Below are 14,737 nucleotides of genomic sequence, written 5' to 3' on the forward strand. Positions count from 1 at the left end.
GTCGCGGGCCAGCAGGACGACGTGCCCGGGCGTGGCACGACTTCACGGCGCCCCACACACCGCGAACCTGACCCCACGACCCCCCCACCTCCTTCCCGCCGGGGTGGGGCGGAAGGAGTCGAGAGGGAACACGGGCAAACTGGGGCATCCGTCTGTCTCTCCACGGGGACCAGACGTCAAGGAGCGTGAGCAAGGAGAGGGCAGAACCCCACCCCTCCCTCCCGGCCAGCGGGCGATGGCGAGGAGGAGACGGGGAGCCAACGAGGGGGAGTGAGGGCGGCGAGGTGGATCCCGGGTCGCCGCACAACAGAACGACTGGGCAGGCCCGACCGGCCCGAGAGTGCACACAAGGTTGGGCGCGGAGCGGGCGCGGGAAGGGAGGGAGGCACGGACCTCGATCCGGGAGACCGAGGCCGCCGACCAGCGAACGCCGGCAGCGACCGGGAAAACCGACACTGGCGGGCCAAGCCGGCCGCCGACGCGACCCAACCGCCACCATCCAGGACGTCGGCGCGGGCACACGGGCGCAAGCAGGCCACCGCGCAGTGACGAGCAGAGAGAGGAAGAGCACGGAGAGGGCAGGGGAACCCATGGCCGGGGGGGGGGAAGGGCACCACACCGCACCCAAAGCGCGAAAGCACCGCATCACCGACACCCCGCCTGCCAGCCCGATGGGCACGGGAGCGGCGGAGCGCACACACGGACGGGGAGGAGAGCCAGGCCCCCTTCCCCGCCCGGAGGCGGCGCGCCGACATCCACAGTCCAGCCGGCCAGCCGGCCGGGTCGCGCGTGGCACACACCCAAGCAGCCAGAAAGCCGGGGGTGACGCACACAACGCAACGCACGCCACACGGCCACGGGGTCTTTCTCTGCCTCCCTCAAAGCCAGCCCGAATTCACTTGCTCCCACGAACGCGGGGGCCGAGCGCACAACGACCCGCGCCACCGCGGACCGGCGGTGCCGGCAGGGGGTCGGGGGTCTGCGGCAACGACCCGTCGGCGATGAGTCACCGGCCAACGGCGGCGGCCGGAGGCGGCGGCAGGGACCCCGGGAGGCGGGCGACACCAAACCCAACGCACACGAGCACACTCACGCGCGGACACCGCCGGCACAGAGCGGACGGGGCCAGGCACGGGAACCGGGGTCGCGCCGGGCACGCGGCGGCGACACGCCGAGAGAGCACAACGCCCCGGGATCCGGGACCGGGGCGGGGACGAAGCCACACGGCTCGAGATGGAGGAGACGATGCGGGCAAGCCTCTGGCACGGCGAGCAGGAGGGAGGCGCAGGAACCAGGGACAACATCGCGCAGGCACGCGAGGCGGTGCCCCAGCGGGAGGAGACACGTCACGCCGGCTTCGGGCCCTCGGACGGCCAACTCCCGAGCGAGGGACGCACGCGGGAATCTCACCACCACTGCCCCCGTGGCGTACCGGCGGTCCCGCTGGCAGGAGCCCTCGCGTCGTGAGCAAAACTGATCCGGGAAGACCCTTCAAAAGCCACCGCCGCCGCGACGACGTGCCTCCCCCACACTGGGAGAGCAGCCTCACGAGCCGAGCGCCGTCCCCCCCAAGAGAACACCACATACGCCCAACTCGACCGTCCGCCGGTGGCCGGCCACCAAGGCCAAACCGGTGAGGAACGCGGAAGGCTGATGCGGGTGAGGAGGGCATGCCGGAAGCACAATAAGAGCAGCGGGGAGGGTCATCGGGTCGGGTCACCGGGGTGAGAGGCAAGCGAGCGAGTGGCCACCCCCCCCACGGGCAGGTGGCGCAGCCGCAAAGCAGCGGGGAGGTGAGACCTTTCCGGGCACAGCCGGCACTCCAGGGAAACGAACGCGGGATCTCAACACCCCCTACTCCTGGGCGGTCCCGCGCAACGCCTGGGACACCGAGCCGGCCGACCAGGGGACCGGAAACCCCCACCGCGGCAGCGGCGGGCCACCCCAAAAGAGGCCCGAGAGGGAAAAGGCAGCTGGCACACACCTCAAAGACCCCGTGAACGCACGCGGAGCCACCCGCTCCAGCAGGGCCCCACCGCATCCATCCACACCGCCGGGCACGGCACCCATCATTGACCACCTCTTTATCGGCCGCGTGAGCAAGGGCCCACACACACCGGGATCCTCGGCTCCAGAGGGCCAGAACCCCCCCGAGCTGCACACCACCACGGGCACGGCGGCCTCGGAACACCGGGGGCCCGGCGCCCGCACGGCGCAGTCGTCGCCAACCGGCGGCGGCCCACACAGACGCTCGGGAACAGCGTCGCCAGGGGCCGGATGGGGAGGGGGACGGGATCCCCAAAAACCCCACGGCACCCTAAGCACGAGGCCGGGAATCCACACACCACACGCCCTAGCATCACAACAAAGCACAGGCTCCACGCTCCGCCACTCAACACACCGCGCGCGAGGCAGGGGCGGGGACGGATCACGAACGACCTCCACTCACCACACCAGACGACGGCCCGGGAGAGGCCCGGCGGGACCCTCCCCCAGCTCGGAGGGGGGAGGCGCAGGCAGGCAGTTACCAACGCGGGCAGCCACTAACGCTCAAAAGCGGGACAGGGAGCGGCAGGGCCGCGGGAGCCCATCGGGGGCGGGCCCCCGCCAACCCGGCAGCGAAAGCCGCCTCCCGAACGAGGATCGCTAGAGAACCTCTCCTCACTCTGAGGGTGGCCCGCACCCAACCCCGACGGGAACCCCGCCGGGACCAGCACACATCAAAGGCGTCCATCCTTCCCACCGCGGGTGGCAGGGAGGGGTGGTGCGGAGGGGGGTCTGGAGCAGCAGCAACACCAACCCTGGTCGGTCGGCCTTGCCGTGCGGGGCCAGAGCAAAGTCGCGCACACGGGAGAGAAGCCCGCACAGGCCAGGCTCGCCTCCCACTGCATCATCTCAGGTCCCCCGGTGCAATAAGAGCCAGGTGACACGGCAGGGAAGACAAGCCAGGACCAGGACCGGCAGCTCATGCGGGGAAGCCACCGCCCAGCGCAACAAGGGAAGAGCGCTCCTCTGGGGAACCGCCTCGACCCCCCCCAGCAGAGACGTCAATCTCTGTGATAACTTTTCTCACTCGCACAAGCCCTACGAACCCAAGGATGGCCAGGACACACCACGGGCAGCAGGCTGGCACAAGGCAGCGGACAACGCCGGGATCGGGAACGACACCACCACTCAGTCTCCAGCACCTGAGAGAACCGACCGGGAGCGTTCTGGGAGCACCGCAAGAGGGCAAGAGTGCGAGGCGCGGCTTTTCACACCACACAGCACGGGCAAGCACGGAACACCGACCCTCCCTCTCCGCGGAGAGAGCCGACCCCAGTGCCCATAACGAGTCAGGGGAAGAGAGGAGCAAGATCAGGGCGCCCCCCTCCTCCAGCGTGTACAAGTCCCCGACCTCACGGCGAGGGCAGGGAGAGTGCAGCCGGACCCGGTTGCCACACCCCTGCCTCCCCGCACACCACCTGCGCCGGCACGGTGGGACGGTGAGGGCAGGGGCCCACGGGCAGAACGAGAAGAGCGGTCCCATTCGCCATGAATGTCCGTCCCTCGCCTGGCGCAGCTTAGGCCCGGGCCCGAAGGAGATCGCAACGTCACCACATCAATCACACCGAGGGGGCGGAGAAGACAGCCACACGGCACTCGGGAGGCGGTGGGGCACAGGAAGCTCGGCTCCCGAGAGAGCCAACAGCCTGGGATAAAAGCATAGCCAGGACAGACAACCTTTCGTGAGTAATGAGCGAGTTAAAAAGAAAAAAAAAGAAACAAAAAACTAAAAAAAAAAAAAGAAAAAATACCACGGGCTTCAGCGTCCCTGGCATTCGGGATTACCAAGACACCTCCGCCGGGCACAGGGCTGAAGAAGCTAGAGAGGAAAAAAAAAAAAAAAAGAACCACGGACAGTGCTCGGGAGTAGCGCAGGTCAGTGGCCAACCAGGCCCGCCATCCGTAAGCGGCAGGTGGGGGGAGTTGGAGCTAGGGGCGATAGGAAAAAAAAAAAAGAGCCACGGAGGTCTGACGAGCCTGACGGCAGAAGGGGAATGCCGCACACGCACAGGCAAGGCAGGATTCGCCCCCCACCTTTTCCTCCTCAAGCTGGCCATGCGAGGGAAGCACACCACGTGGGCCTACCTGTGCACCCCAAGCAACCAACCACTCTCCTCCTCAGCGTGCCGAGGCAAGGGCCAGAATCCGGGCACCGGGAGCGGGGAGAGATCAAGGACGACGGGACTCACTCAGCCACCAAACCAACCACCACCACCACCACAACCACGAGCCACCACAGGGGCAGGGCCTGCTCAGGGAAGCGGGAGCCCGGGGTGCGGGGGGGGGGGGGGAAGGCAGGGGGACCCGGACCGGGAAGAGACGGGAAAGGCCCAGCACACAGCATCCGAGAGAGCCCCAAAAGACCCACTGACAGCCACCGGGACACAGCATGCCAGCACCCTCCTGCAGGTACAAAATCCTCACATCACCATGCCAAAACCAGGTGGTCACGCAGGGGCGACAACTCGCTGGCGACAGGGACCTCTCGGAAACCACATCGTGGACACCTGTCCCCAACACGTCCCCAACAGAGCCAGACACGGAACTCTCAGGGACAGCTGGTCGACCACATAAGGCGAAGACAGACGAAGAGAGAGGGCGGGAGCGGGCTTAGGGAACGCACCCGCCCCACTACCCCGGGTGCGCACGGGCTCACGGCATGAGCGGTACGGGGAGCCTTCCACCGGCAGACGCGAGGCACCCACTCGGAGAGGCACCCAACCACCACACCCACACCGCGCGGGGTCGGTGGTGAGTGCCCTGCCGCCAGCATGCACACACCCGGGACTCCCGGGCTCGGGTCCCCGACTCCCGAGGTGCTCCCTCCGCCTCGATCTTTCCCCTACGCAGGGCCCACCGGGCAAGTCCCCGCCATCGCGCACACCGCAGACGGTAGGTAGGTCCCGGCCCCGAGGCTCGCCTCGGCCGTGCCCACGGCTCCTCGCGCCGGAGAAGTCTGTCGCGCCAAGCGCTCACTCGGAGGTGACTCCGACGACCATCCTATGTCGGGGAGGGGGGGGTGTAGGTCCCGGCCCCGAGGCTCGCCCAGGCTATGCCCACGGCTCCTCCCGCCGCAGAGGTCTGTCCTCCGGCCTCCGGGGCCGTGGAGGGAGACCACACGGGGCCGGCGACCCAGGCCCTCGCGCCCAGCACATGCCAAGCTCTCACTCGGAGGTGACTCCGGGGAGGGGGGGTGGTCCGAATCCGGGCCTGGACCAGCCCCACCACCTAGCGGCTCACCCGGGGACCCTTTCCCCCGACTCCCGAGACTTCCCTCATATTCTCCTTTTTTCGCCCTCAAAGACCAAAGTCCAGGGAGGGGAGGAGGACAAGGCATCGGGCCCAGACAGAACTACTGGTCGACCCGACAAAGCCGCCACCCCCGGCATAGACCGGGCACGGAAGAGAGAGCGGCGACGCACGGCCCCACCCCGCGCTCGCCTGCGGGCGCAAAGTCCGACAGAACAGCCGCCCTGGCGCCACAGAGACACCAAGGCGACAGTCGCGCCGGGCACCCAGCAGAGGCCGGGCCTCTGCCCGGCTCGCTGCCGCCAGACCTCCTCCTTCACTCGCTCGCTCGGCTGAGAACGAGGGGACTGTCATATCAAAGCGGACGCCAGGGGGAGCACGACAACCGCCTTCCAACGACCGACTCCACCGAGCCGCCATACCCCGGATCGGCGCGCGCCGGCCGGCTCTGAGCTCCGGAGACACAGAACACGGAAACGAATCGCCTCACTCCCCACCGCCACGCACCGAGTGGCACAACTTAGGTCAGGACCTGCAGCTGGGTCCTCTCTGCGACCTCACGAACGACACCAGAGCCACCAGAGACCTAGACCGAGATCGAGCCGCCGCCGCCGCCGCCGCCGCTGCCAGCGACCAAAGTGAAATCAGGAACCAGGACGGGATTCGTCAGAACGGAGAGGCCCGAACCCGAGAACCGGGAACCCGGGATCGGTCCTAAGCAGGAAGGGGCGGCAAAGACGGCAGGCCTGCACCACGAGAGAAAACGAACCGGCCACCCGCACGACCTCCGCCGCCCGTGGCAAGACCCCCACGCCCGCCCAACATGGCCAGAAAAGGGCAAGTGAGCGCTTGTCCCACCGTTTGCCCGCCCATCTTTTTTTTGGGGGGGGTTGTTTGTACGTTCTGTTTTCTTTTTCCCCCAGATGGAAACCAGAAAGAAAAAGAAAAAAAAACTCCCAAAGATGGGTCGGCTCCAGCAAGAGACGAGCCCCCGGGAGGCAGCCCGCTCACTTGTGAAAGTCCGCCGCCCGCCTGCCCCACAACACGCTCCCTCGCCCCGCCCCTACCCGCCACCCCTCACAGGCAGGGAAAGGGCAGGGGAAGGCCAGAGAGAGGTTTCTTCTAACACAGAGAGAGTAGGTACACGTCCCGCACACAGGTCTGGAAAACCACGGTGACAGCGCCATGGGAAGCGTGAGTCCACTCACCCATCACTAAATGACAGGAAAGCCAAACGAGAGCTGCTGGCTGGGTGGGGAAGGAAGGGGAGGTGGCACCCATGTGACGCTTATCCCCGGGCACCGGATGGAACGACCTTCTCACCGGTTCGTACTCTAGCCTGTCATAACAGCTAACCTTTTCTAATAGGCTCTGCCACTCTCTCTGGAGCAGGATTCGGGGCATGAGGTGATGAATCTGAACCCGACACACAGGTGTTGGAGGGTAGAGGCATCATCACTCACATGCCTGTGGTGGAGGACCTGGACCCGAGCATGGCGGTGCACAGTGTGTGAGTGTGTGTGTCTGTGTGTGTGTGTGCGTGTGTGTGTGTGTGTGTGTGCGGGGCTGGGGGGAGGGCAGGTAGGGAAACCTAGGAGGAAAGACAGGGAGAGACAGACGAGGGGGCCCAGCCCAAACAGAGTGGGGGGGTCAGAGGGGCGATCCTATCTCCCGGGGGTGAAGCATGGTTAGAACCCACAGGACAGGCCCGGCGGGCGTACTTCTCTTTGGAGTTTGCACTGGGAACATATGTGGGCAGAAGCGCCCCAGCACACACATCGCATAGCAGACGGGTAGAGAGGCAGAGCCAGGGGGTCAGGCATGGCAAACACTCTATTCCGTCAACACACACACACACACACACACACACACACACACACGTTTCGGTGTGTGTACAATATCCACAAGGTAAAAGTTTATTCATCCATTCCCCAAAGAAGAAGAATAAGATTATGTCAGTTACAGGGAAGTAGATCGATGGACTGATTGACTAAGAGCGGGGGGGGGGGGCAGAGGGAGGGAGGGGTGCCGGCGGCGGAGAAGAACCTAGAACAGGTGATGCCAGGGGAAGACAGACCGGCGGAAAGACAGACAGACCGACCAACCAACGGCACCTGTTTTCTCTCCTATGTGGATGCTAGACCTAAACTATAACTGGACATGGTAAGCTACACAGCACTCCGGGCAAACAGAGTGTGTGTGTCCCCGTGTGTGTGACACACATACTGTCCTTTTGTCAGAAGGTGTAACTTCTCTGAGCATTTAAGATATTGCAGAGAAGACACAAGACGTAATATCCGTAAGTGGCACGACTGTGAACGTATTATAACAACCGGACGTGTGAGGATCAAAGCTGGAATTAGGAGGACAGAAATGTACCTGTCCTCACGCTTTGGGTCATGATCACAAGTACATTTGGTTTAGGATCTTTCAAAACACATCGATTTATCCTTCTGGACACGATGGTCTAGGACCACACTAGTCAACAGCCACTTCAAAGCCAGATCCTCTGTTGGATATGTTTCAATTGGTTTATATTGCATCCTCCAATATTTTTCTCTTCTTTTTATTCTACCTTCTCACTAAAGATCCAGTGGTATAAAGCTACTTTTATTCTCTTAATATTCCATAACTGAAGTGATCTGCTTTGTTTTGCAGCTTTCTCAGCTTAATTCACTGAGGCCTATTTAGTCACACATGATGAGAGGTCCAGAAACATCTTTGGGGCCACGGATGGCTTTTGTAAAGTCCATTTGGGGAAATAGCAAATATAATCTACCACGTCCTAAAATGTAACAGATTATCTCTATGGGGCCGATAGAAATATCCAGATGTGCCCTGTCAACAGCCAGTTATTTTAATTTACTTAAGGGAAATCAAGTGAATAAAAGTCTATGTAGTTCAAGAAATTTTATTCTGATACCTATATAAAAAGTTTACCTGAGTGGGTGAGGACATGTGCATGAAATTTCACCTAGGGCAGCACTTGATATTTATAACTCTCCCTAAACTATTGCATTGCCTGTTTTCCATTTTCTTGGCACTCCTTTAGAAATGTTCCCGTCTCAATCTTTCACCCACTGCAGCCGTGGGACCCTTTTTCATAATACGGACATAAAGACATTTGTGTTACTGTATATAAATTACAACCGTAAATAAACTGGTACAGTTTGCTCGTAAGACATAATATCCAAACGAATCCCGTGTCCAGAAAACAACGAAAAGAAACACCCCCTGCGGGCCCCCCTCCCCCTCCGCTCGGCCCTCCCTTCAAGAAAATTTCCTTGTTTGCTGTTGCTTCGTTTTGTTTTGTTGTAAATAAATAAAGCCGCAGAAGAGAGCCGGCGATACCTCATTGCTACTCTCGCGAGAGTCTCGCGGACTCTCGCGAGAGTCGCCAGCCCCCGCCATCAGCACCGAATCATTCCCTGTCACTCCACACGGTGTCCAGTAGGTGGCACCCCAAAACAAGGAAAAAGAACGTCAGGCCCAAGATCGATCAAGACACTTAGGAAGGTCTTGTGAGGAAGGAAGGAACACCAACCCCTCCCCCGCGCGTGCGCGCGCACGCACACACACACACACACACACACCAGCACATCCCCGCCCACACAGGTCATGAATGGCAAACCCCTATGGCACAGAGAGACAGACAGACAAAACACATGGGGTGTGGAGAGAGACCGGAAATCAAAAACAAAAACAAAAACAAAAAACATTTCCCTGGCTTGACCTATGAATGGGCCTGGGCTGGCATTCTGTCCTCTGGGCCCTACAGTCAATACATGGCGGTCGCTCCTCTCTCCTCATCACTGTAATCCTATCTGATATTTGCCAGAGCCGAACGTGCAGTAGGGACACTTTGGTTCATCGATCTAAACTAGGGCCCGGGGCGGAGGGGGTAGTGGTGGTGGAGGGGAAGCCTAGGAAGTCTGTTGCTATAGTTGGTGGTGGCGCCGGTGGTGGTGGCAGTGCAAAGTGTGTGTGGGGGGAAGGGGGGGAGGTAGATCACATGCTGCCATGCATGCCTGTGCCTGTGTGGTAGGAAACAGCAGCAAAGGTCAAGGGGTGCAGGGTGTGTGTGTGCACGCCCCAGTCAGTCCTGGGGCTTGAACTCAGAGCCTGAGTGCTGTCCCTTGGCTCTTGTGCTCAAGACTGGCACTCTGGGGCTGGGAAGGTGCTCAGTGGTAGAGCGCTTGCCTTGCATGCATGAGGCCCTGGATTCGATTCCTCAGCACCACATAAGCAGAAAAAAGCCGGAAGTGGCATTGTGGCTCAAGTGGTAGTGTGCTAGCCTTAACCTGAAGAGATGAGGGACAGCGCCCAGGCCCAGAGTTCAGGCCCCACGACCGGACCCCCCGCCCCCGCTCCAAAAAAAAAAAAAAGAGAGAGACTGGCAGTCTTCCATTTGAGCCAAAACTCCACTTCTGGCCTTTGGGTTGCTTAATTGAAGACATGAGGCTCACCAAAGTGCAATGCCTATATACCTCTGATCATATAACAAGAAGTCTTCCCCTTTCTTTGTGTTTGTTATCATCGACGTTATTTTGTTTTCTCTTCTCCCCCCCCCATTGTTTCTTCCTTCATCTATTTCCAGGAGGGGCAAGAAATGGAAGGACCCAGGATGAAGAAGTGCAACAGTGGCACTCACTAGACACTATGTTGACACACAACCTGTGGGTGGGGAACAAACAGAACTTGAGGGAGGGAAAACCTGTGAGAGAGCCAGGGAAGGGGTGACATTGTCCAAAAAAAAAAGTACTCTTTTTTAGGGGGTGGGGGGAGATGGGAGGGCAGGAATGGAAACAAAGGAGGAAGCAACAATGCTTGATAAGAAATGTACTCATTTCCTTGCTCGTGTCATTGTAACCACTCTAAGTATTTTCACAATTAACACAACTCATTAGCTGGGCCCCGGTGGCTCATGCCTGTAATCCTAGCTACTCAGAAGGCTGAGAGCTGAGGATCACGGTTCAAAGCCAGCCCGGGCAGGATAGCGCCCAAGCCCAGAGTTCAAGTCCAACGACCAAAAAAAAAAAAAAAATTAATTTAAAAAAAAATGTACTCTTCCTACCTCACTTATATAATGTAATCTTTCCTATCCTTTTTTTTTTTTTTTTGGTCAGTGGTGGGTCTTAAACTCTGGGCCTGGGCGCTGTCCCTAAACTCTTCAGCTCAAAGCGAGCTCTCTACCGCTTGAGCCACAGTGCCACTTCCGATTTTCTAGTGCCTTTTTGGAGATAAGAGTCTAGCCGGGCGCTGTTGGCACATGCCTGTAATCCTAGCTACTCAGGAGGCTGAGATCTGAGGATCGTGGTTCAAAGCCAGCCCGGGCAGGAGAGACCGTGAGACTCCTATCTCCAATAAACCACAAGAAAACCAGAAGTGGCGCTGTAGCTCAAGTGGTAGAGCACTCGCCTTGAGCTGAAGAGCTGAAGGACAGCGCCCAGGCCCAGAGTTCAAGTCCCACTACCGACCAAAAAAAAAAAAAAGAGTCTGGTGACTTTCCTGCCCTGGCTGGCTTTGAACCGTGATCCTCAGCTCTCAGCCTCCTGAGCAGCTAGGATTACAGACGCGAGCCACCGGTGTTGGCTGGCATACTGTAACCATTCTGTATGTCACCATTTCCCTAACAGTTTGTAAAAAATCAAAGGAGAGAGGGAGGGGGAGATAACGACCCCTCAAGCCTGAGAAGTGAAACCCAACGGGCTTCTAACCGATCTGAGATCCTTTGAAGGTTTTTGCAATGTTAATAACAATCACAAACACAGACGGACAGTTTCTCCAGTCACTCCTTAAGAGGAACGGGGAACAGGGACAGGGAGAAGATAGGCAGATCCTGGCCGGACCTAGGCGGGAAGATGGAGGGGAGACAAGACTCCTGAACTCCTTTTTCCCCTCACTCTCCTCCGTCCAGAGGGTGGGAGCTTAGGGGTCGGCCACGGGGACATCCCACGGTCACAGTCATGCCTCCCGGAGGGGCAGAGGGCAGAGCACAGGCAAGCATGCCAGCTTCCCCGCCCGCCCCTCCCATTCTGTCCCTGGCGGGCTTGGGCGGTAGGCATACTAGTGGCAGCGGGCGGGTGGAAGTAGTCTGACAACTCCAGCTTGCAGGAAGTCAATGGCTGCTGGTGGTAGGCAGGGAGGGTCCCAGCAGAAAAAGACCAGAGAGAGAGCGCGCAGACTTTTCCTGCCCAAGGGCAAAAGAGGCCACTTTTGTAAAGACGGGGAGGGGGAGGGGAGGCTGATTCACTCCCCCCACCCCACCCTGCACACTAATGAAGTTACAGAAGCTGAGGGCTGGCCGCCCCACCCCCCACCCCGCCGGGGTGTTTCACAGAGGACTCAGGGCAGGGCGGGGGTGGGGGTGGGGTGGGCTGGTTTAAGCCTGGAGCCCCAGTCAACTCAGGAACTTCAGAACTTCAGGCAACGTTCCTTTGTCTTGTAAATGTCGTCATGGCAACGACTTAAGCGCCCTGGGGGGGGGGTGTGGGGGGGGGAAGGAGAAAGAAGAAGAAACAAACACGCCCACCCCGAGCAGGCCTGCCTGAGTTGAGGCCTTGAATTCAACCTCAGTAGGGCCACTAAACTAATAAAAATCGTTCTAAGAAACTGTTGACGGAGGACCCTCGGGATAGGGTGATTAGGCTCTGTACCCGTGAGGCAAGGTGGCCGTGTGTTCCAGCTTTGTGCCAAGAGGTTGCCTTATCTCGGCCTATCTTCCTTCCCAGAATTGAACACAGAGGCAAGCAGGATAATTTCCAGGGGGAAATGAGGCCTGGGAAAGCACCACCAGGAATTCAGAGTCAAGACAGCCGGACAGCTTCCTAATGAATGGCTCCACACATCCTATTTTCTTCACTTTTCAGTCCCTCATAAACGAACAGTTATTAGGAAAGAAAACTAATAGGTGGAGGTGGGTCGTGGAAGGGAAAAGAGCAGCTCCCTTCCTCTGAGCTTTTGCCCAAACAAGGAGTATACTGTGGGAACGGAGCAAAGAGTTTCCTCAAAGAAAGGAGGAAACTTACACCGGGGAGGGAAGTAAATTTTAAAAAGAAACAGAGCATGGGTCAAAGCACCCCTCCCCCCCATGCATGCATGGGAAACCAACAGAATCATCTCTTAAACCCTACTACAGGCTCAAGGTAGAGAGTTTACTTTGTTTCTTTTTCCTCTGTGTGTTTTCAAGGTTTCACTTTCATTTCTGGGCACATAACCATTGGGCCTTGCCTCCGTGGGTGTTTCTCCCCCTAAAAGTATCTATCCTGTCTTTTGGGTCTTACTGTGTGTGAGTGTGTGAGTGTGTGAGTGAGTGAGTGAGTGAGTGAGTGAGTGAGTGAGTGAGGCAGCCAGGCAGCCAGGCAGCCAGCCAAGCAGCCAGCCAGGCAGTCAGTCCAGAGATCTAATGTCTCTCCTATTTTAAACGTACCTTTTGCATATGTGAGAGAAAAAACACTAAACTGGTTTTCTATAGGAACATATATGTGAATACGTTCACCATGGAGTGAAAAGATATAGTCGCTTCCAAATGATATGTACAGCAGAATACCAACACATCGAGATGACTTCTGCAAGAAGCCAAGGCCCACTTTGCAATCCCATAATGAGGAAGCCGCAGTCAGTGGCCTGGTTTGAGTCCAGGCCTCCACTTAAAAACGACCTTTACTTTGTGTTTTTATTTTTCCCTGTTTTCTTTTCCTTTCTATGACCTCTCCCCCCAACCCCCCAACCCCTTCCCTCCATAGGCCTCTCTTTCTCCTTTTCTTTCTCTGTAGTTTGAGCCCAAGAGTTACTTAATTCTCGAACTTCTGGGTTTTCCTTAGATCTGGTAACCTGTTGGACATAAAAATTTGGGAAAGCCTCAAAACAGTCACCCCCACCCCACGAAAAATAATCATGCTTGTCGCCAAAAGCTTTTAAATGAGAATAAAGTGGTCAAGTGAAGCAAATGAAGGCTGTAATAGCAACCATGTTTCTAGACTACTGTACCAAGTTTTTTTTAAATATATGTATTTTTTAATATATTTTTATTGTGAAAATACTGTACAGAGGGGTTACAATTACATGGGTAAGATAATGAGCACATTTCTTATAAGCATTGTAGCCTCCTGCTTTGTTTCCCCTTCCCATCCCTTTGTATCCTCCCCCCCCCGCCCCGCCGTCCCCCCACCAAAGTTGTAAAGTTCGTTTTTTGACATAACGACTTGTATATCTCATTGTTTCAATGGGTCCTCCTGTAACCCTGTTTTAACAATTTTTTTTTCCCTTCCCCTCCACATATATCAACACCAGGATTTTTTTTTATTAAGCAAAACAACTCAGTTATTCAGCTGTGAGTATGTCCATACAAACAAGATGCAGGAGCCTTCCTTCCATGCTGGATTGGCCAAAAAAGGGGGGAGAGCTAGGAAGGTGGCTTAGTGGTAGAGTGCTCGCTCGCCTTGCAAGCATGAGGCCCTGGGTTCGATTCCTCAGCACTATATAAACAGAAAAGGGGAGCAGTGGCACTCTGTGGCTCAAGTGGCAGAACAGTAGTGAGCCTTCAGATGAAGAGCAGAGAGACATCACCCAGACCCAGAGTCCAAGCCTCACGCCCGATGACAAAAAAACTGAAAATAATAAATATATATATGTTTGTATCACACTATATGTAAGCATACATAGATATATATGTATGTATGTGTATAAATATATATGTGTATATGTATGTATATGCATGTGTGTGTGTGTCTGTGTGTCTGTGTAGAGAGAGAGAGAGAGAGAGAGAGAGAGAGAGAGAGAGAGAGACAGAGACAGAGACAGAGACAGAGACAGAGACAGAGACAGAGAGAGAGAGAAAGCCAGAAGTGGTAATGTGGTTCAAATGATACAGTGCTAGACTTGAGCAAAAGAAGTTGAGTGTGATTCCTAGAAATGTTGTTTGATGATACTTTTTGTCCTATTCATGACAGATAAAACTTTCATTAACTTATGTTATGTGTTCGTATAATTACTTCATTTAATGAAATAGCTAATATATATATATATATTACCTTTTTGAGAATATAATTTTAATGAAATAAACTGTAAAATTCTTCATATGTGAAAAAAAAAAGAAGTTGAGTGACAGTGCTGAGGCCCTGACTTCAAGTCTCAGTATTGCCCACCCCCCAAAAAAAAATAAAGAAAAAGGAGAGAGAGGGGGGTGGGGAGAAGAAAGAGAGACAGTAAAAAAAGGAAGGAAGGAAGGAAGGAAGGAAGGAAGGAAGGAAGGAAGGAAGGAAGGAAGGAAGGAAGGAAGGAAGGAATGGTCAATGACCTGCTTTTCTTACTTGTAGAGAAATGCCCCAAACATCTAGAAATTCAGGTTGGGGCAAAGATAAAACAGCTATCTGTACATAACTCAGCTGCCACATCTCTCCCCCCCATCCCCCCCCCGCCTGTCTAACCCTGAAAACACCCA

Source organism: Dipodomys merriami, unplaced genomic scaffold (assembly GCF_024711535.1).
Source record: "Dipodomys merriami isolate MVZ:Mamm:240054 unplaced genomic scaffold, mDipMer1.0.p SCAF_83, whole genome shotgun sequence".
NCBI lineage: Eukaryota > Metazoa > Chordata > Mammalia > Rodentia > Heteromyidae > Dipodomys > Dipodomys merriami.